This window comes from Mustela putorius, unplaced genomic scaffold (genome assembly GCF_011764305.1).
Source record: "Mustela putorius furo isolate JIRA1106 unplaced genomic scaffold, ASM1176430v1.1 tig00537295_pilon_pilon_pilon, whole genome shotgun sequence".
Classification (NCBI taxonomy): domain Eukaryota; kingdom Metazoa; phylum Chordata; class Mammalia; order Carnivora; family Mustelidae; genus Mustela; species Mustela putorius.
Genome location: NW_025422433.1, coordinates 1,000,645 through 1,006,596, shown reverse-complemented (window position 1 = coordinate 1,006,596; position 5,952 = coordinate 1,000,645). Strand labels below are relative to the sequence as shown.

At 54.9% G+C, this 5,952-nt stretch overlaps 1 non-coding gene across 1 annotated transcript; it reads right to left on the bottom strand.

Moving 5' to 3' along the window:
* Nucleotides 1–1,879: 1,879 nt before the first annotated feature.
* TRNAA-UGC lies at nt 1,880–1,951 on the bottom strand. Its single transcript has one exon. It is a non-coding gene; the product is annotated as a tRNA-Ala (tRNA).
* Nucleotides 1,952–5,952: the final 4,001 nt, after the last annotated feature.

Sequence of the window (5,952 nt, the reverse complement as noted above, 5' to 3'; positions counted from 1 at the left end):
TGTTCAAGGTTGTGTCTTATTCAGTAAGCAGTTGAAAATTTGGCTTACAACAGGTTGTATGCATGATGGCCAAAAAATGTAGCATATTGGTAAAAGACCAGCATAAAAAGAAAACAGTTTTTGTAAAGATTTTATTTGTTTGACCAAATGAGAGAGAGAGAGACAGACAGACAGACAGTAAGGTCGCACAAGCAGGGGGAGTGGGGGAGGGGAAGCAAGCTCCTCACTGCACAAGGAACCCTGGGACCATGACCCAAGCTTATTAAGGCAGATGCTCAACCGCCTGAGCCACCCAGGGGCCTGCCTCAAAAAGAAAACATATGTTAAAGTAAGTTTCTCAGACAATTCTTGATATAAAGTTCAAAGTCTAACTATTAAAAGAGGATGATCCAAATAGGCAAGAAAAGAGGGTAGGCTCGTCTTCATTGGTACGGCAGATAGTTTTTTTTTTTTTTAAGATTTTATTTATTTGAGAGAGAGTGAGCATGAGTGGGGGAAGTAGGGTTGGGGAGAGGGAGACGGAAAAGGGTCTTGATCCCACAACACTGAGGTCATGACCTGAGCTGAAGGCAAATGCCTAACCAGCGGAGCCACCCGGTGCCTAGTACTGCAGAGAATTCTCTTTCGGGTCAGGAGTCATCACCTTCGGTCACCTGATGTCTGTCTCTATGTAAACTCCATTCAGGGATTTATTTTAGAGGAAGGTTTTATAAACATTTTGCTCATCTGTGATGAGACTTAAAGATGTTGTAAAGTATCTTTTTATGATTCTATTTTTTAATTTTTAATTTAAATTTAGTTTATTAACAGGATGTATTATCGGCTTCAGAGCCAGAGGTCAATGATTCATCAGTCCCATATAACACGCCTGCTCACTACATCACGTGCCCTCCTTAACGCACATCACCCAATTACCCCCACCCGCCGGCAGCCCTCAGTTTGTTTCCTATGATTAAGAGTCTCTTGCAGTTTGTGTCTCTCTCTGGTTTCATTTTGTTTTATTTTTTCCTCTCTTCCCCATGATCCTGTTTTGTTTCTTAAATTCCATATGCGTGAGATCATAGGATAATTGTCTTTCTCTGATTGACTGATTTCACCCAGCATAATCGCCTGGAGTTCCATCCATGTGGCTGCAAATGGCCAGAGTTCATTTGGACAGCTGAGTAGTACTCCATGCTCTAAAGTATTTACATGATTGTGATATATGAGCTTTATAATCTCAATTAAGTGGAGGAATTTGGCAATATTCAAACTTCCCAGTAATGTACTACACCTAACTTTGTCCCCAATGGCTTATTTCTTTAAGTACTGTAGGGACCCAGGGCAGTCTGTTCCACAATGGCATGGTAATTGTCTTGAATGGAAGCTACTCTGGAAACAGCAGATGCAAGGACATGACACCCCCCTCTGCCCCCCCCCCCCAAAGCAGGAAACGAATCTCCCCTATTCAAGGGACCCTCCTTGTGGTAAGAAGGAAAAGACATCCTTATCACCAGAGATAGGAAATTTAAAATTGAGACAGCTGTAGAAATAAAGCTTGTTACTTTATTACTAGATCTACCTCAGCCCAAATTCCACTTAAAATCTCTTATTAATTAAAGTTCCCAAGCCTCTGTCTTCTTCATCCTGTCAAGTCCTCACAAATCTATTTTCTTTGTTCAAAATAGGTCTCGGCTTCATTATTAGTGCCCTGTGCACAGGTAATAAAGCTCCCTTAGCTAGCCCTGTTAATCTGTCTCAAGTCAATTTAATTCTGAGCCCAGTAAGAACTTTGGCTGGAGGAAAATTCTTCTTTGTCGGTAACTTTAATAATTGAAGAAGGGCCTGCTAAGGGTTAAATAAGATATAAACCAGGACTCCTATTCCGGGTTTAGGAAAGTGGAGACGCCGGGGATCGAACCCGGGACCTCATACATGCAAAGCATGCGCTCTACCACTGAGCTACATCCCCACGAGGAAGTTGCTCCTTTTCCCCCTCAATTGTCGACCAGGGGTTCTGCCTTACCCGTGAGGCCTGCGCCTGGGCTTCGGCGGGTTTCTTCAATCCGCATGCACAGGAGGACGGTCAGTCAGCCGACTGAACAAATGCATACGAATTACACCTCCCCCTTCAACGTCGTTTAGCGCAGTTTCTATTTGCAGATTTATGCTGCTGGATCGCATTTGCTTCATTCTCGACTGGGCCGATTTTAGAGCGCGGAGGCAGCGCCTGCGTCCCGCCTCGCCCCAGCCCGCGCCGGCAGCGCAGAGCCGGCCGCAGCAGCCGCTCCGGAGAGAGCAGGGAGGGTCCGCTGGCTCCGCTAAGACCGCGCGGGGAATCTTGCAACGAGGGCTGTGGGGCAGCCGGGCTGAGAAACACATTAGCAGCTTCAACGCGTGCCTCGCTCTGCCTCAGTTTCTCGCCTTCCCTCCGGCTGGAGTCCGTGGCCTCGCCGGCTTTCCCTCCCCGCGGAGGCCGCTCCTCCGGCTGGGACGAGCCAGGCTCTGCTGCCCGGCCGGCGGCGCCCCGCGCCCCGGAAGCCCTGCGCGCCCGCAGAAATGCCCAGCGCAGCGACAGCACCCTGCGCGTCCCGAAGACTCCCCGGGCCCTGCCGTGTCGGGAGAGGGTCCGGACCGCAGACTCCCAACAGGACAACAAAAGGCCAACGCTAAGGGGAGGCACTTGGGACCGAGTCCGGGAGACACGAAACTAAACATAATGCCTACAAAATAGGCAACAAAGCCACTGGTTTCATCCTCCCGGCGACTGGCGAAGGTGGACGTCTCACCGAAAGCCCCCCTGTGAGCGGGGGCGAGCACACCCGGATCAAGGGGCGCAAACCCCCCATCACCCTACTCGCTGCCGCGTGAGGTCGGTGCAAGCGCACAGCGGCCCCGCGCTCTCGCGACAGCAGTCCCCGCGAGGCTCCAGGTCCCTGCCGGGGGCACGGGCCCACTCACCTCCTGCCGCCTGCCCCGCCGCGCGAAACCGTCCCGACGGAGGGGAGCCCCGCGGGCCTGACCCGGCGCGCCAGCCCCAGGCGATGGCCGAAGGACGCGCTGGTCACCTAGTGGTCCCGGTGACCCCGAGGACATCGGTCGCCGTCTACCGCGAAGGCCTGTGTGTTGCGGAGTGAACGTGCCGGGTCCCGCGGTGGCCCAGTGGGCAGTCGCCGCAGGGCAGCAAGCTAGCAAGCAGACGGGCAGACTCGCGTGGGGTGTGCGCTCCTGAGCCGGCGGGGTGCGCTCCGCGGGGAGGGTGGGCCCCGGCCAGGCCACGGCTGCCACTTCGCCCTCGCCCCAGTTCCCTCCTCTCTCTCCGGTCGGGGCAGAGCACACATTACAGACACCTAGGAGTGAAGGAGACTCCGGTCCCCGTGTAGTCGCTTTTCTCCGGCGATGCGAAGGGCACCTGCGGACACGGGGTGTGCCTTGGGAGTGCACTCTTTCGTCTGTGCAGCCACCGCCTCCCTCCCTGGTTCTCCTCCTCCTCAGTCCCCGTCCCCGCCTGGTCCCTGCACCAAGTCGCCGGCCAGTCTGCACGGAGGTGTCCAGGGGTCGCGGGCTCGAGGTCTCTGGGCTCAGGTGTGGGGCAGCGGCTGGGCTTGGGAAGTGTTGCGAGCACTCGCCCAACCAGCGAGGTTTGGGCTGGCGTTTGAGCGCGGGACTCCTCGCCGCCACTCGGCCGGGAGGATCCCTCTGCAGCCCCAGGGCTGAGGCCGCCTCTTGGGGCCGTGCGTCTGCGGAGGTGCCAAACGTTCTCCCCGCGCCTTCGTCCGTGGGGTCCCTCTGATCCCGAGCCAACTGCCGCGCGTGGCCCCTCCCCTTGCACCTGCCAGTGGGAGTCCTCACCTGGTTCGTTCTGGGGCACAGGCTTGTCTCTGAGACGCCGCCTGCACAGCTAGGGATGCCTCCTTTCCTACTCAGATCGCTGCATTCGTTCCCAAACTAAAATCTCCTGACGGTGGTGCGAGCGGCCGAGGCGGCGAGCGTCGCCGCCGCTGTCTGGGGTCCCTGTCTGTGTCTGCAGAGGAAACCCGCTTGCCGGGAAGCCCGGAGCTGAGGAGCGGTTCGCGCGTACCTGCGGCTCCCGAGACCCCGGGACGCCCCCGGCACCGCTCCCCTTACGCAGTTGCGTCGGTGACATTTTAGGCGTCGCGAAGGCCGGATGCTGGAGCAGAAGCCGGGGACACCGGCCGCCGCCTGTAGGCGGGCGGCGGGCGCGCGTAAGGCCCGCAACGACCCGCGCAGGGCTGCGGCGCAGGGAGCCAGCGGGGCCGCACGCGCTCGGGAAGCTCTCCCGGGCAAAACGAGCGCCGCGGGGGCAGTTCTCAGGGGTGGGGCGGGCGCTTCGGCGGCCCGGGGTGAGGAACGAGCCTCTGCCGCGATCCCCCAACCCGCCAAATCACCAAATTCTTTTTTTTTCCTATTATTTTTTAATGATTTTATTTATTTATTTGAGAGAGAGAGAGAGAGAGAATGAGAGGACAGAGGTCAGTGGGAGGAGAGACTGCTCGGCAGGGAGTCTGATGCGGGACTCGATCCCAGGACTCATGACTTGAGCCGAAGGCAGTCGCTCAACCCACTGAGCCACCCAGGCGCCCCAAATTCTTAAGAGAATCCACCTGCGGGGTCTGAGCCGCGCGGGGTCTAGGAGCCGCTGGACGCTCGGCCCACGGACACACCGTCCAACTAGTCTTTGCTGCCCTGAATCCCGTTCGTGACGGGGCTCGGGGTTGCAACTGTTGCCCACGAACGACGAATTTTTTGTGATTTTGTTTCCAGACCTCCGTAGACCTGGGCCGCTGTGCGAGCTGCCGCTAGGGCCGGATGGTTGCGGAGTGAAGTCCTAGCCCGGCGGCCCCTCCTCCCTCCCCACCTCGCGCCCCCAGCGCACGGGGTCCTCGGCACGTCCAGCTGTGTCCAGCGGCAGGATCCGAAGCTGCAGATGTGCTTTATTTCGGGGATTTGCTCTTCTTAATCTGTTTTTACTCATCTTTATCTTCCTCTTCTAATGGCTCGTGGATAGAACATCTAATGTTCAAGGGCGTTTGGATATCGAGAGCTGTATCTGCTGCTGTTCCCGCGTTCGTGTACGATTAAGTTTTTAAAACTAACTTTCTAAATATCCATATCCTATTCTCACAGTATACTAAAAAATTAAACTCAAAAATTAGATTTCCCTCACGCACTTAAATATCTAGAAAAATTCAGACGTAATCTGTTAAATGATTTTATCTTTAATCACTGGAAACACCTTAGTCTCGTACTATCGTTAGAAAATGATGTAGTCATGTGCTGGCCTACACCAGCCATTCCTGAGTCTTACTTCCGCAGCACGGCTGGTCCTATGGGAACACAGATGGCTGGACCCCACGTCCCAGTTCCCGACTCACCACCACGGTGGGGCCTGAGAATCTGTATTTTTAGCAGGCTCCCAGGTGATGCTGATGCTGGGTGGACCAAAGACCACACTTGGAGAACCAATGCCTGAGGCTAAAACCTGTTTCTAAACTGTAAAAACCTGGATTTATATCTGAACCTTCAGCATTTTTCTTACACTTGTTATTCCACAGGATACAGGTTTACTACCCAGTCTAGGGAGTGGGCTCTTCCTTCTTCCGCCAGGCTGAGACTGTGGACAAGGCCATGCCTGGAATCCGAGTCAGAATGCATCTTGCAAGGCGAGTCCCGCCTGTCCCCTACTCCGCTGGAGTGACTCCTGCTTACCCCTGGATTTTGTGCTACACATGGTTCCTTTTTTCCAGGGCTTCGCTGTGGCCACCCACGGGTCTATTTTTTCTGATGCTGGCCTGTCGGAGAGGCTGCTGATCTTAATGCCTTATATGCATGGTAGTTGCTAGGATAAAGTCCAGTTCTCCCCCCTGCTTGGTCTGAGGTGGGCCTGGGCTTATTTCAAACGACTCTAAAGCCTTTAGTGATATTGGTTTACAATCACCTTCTTTCTGACAT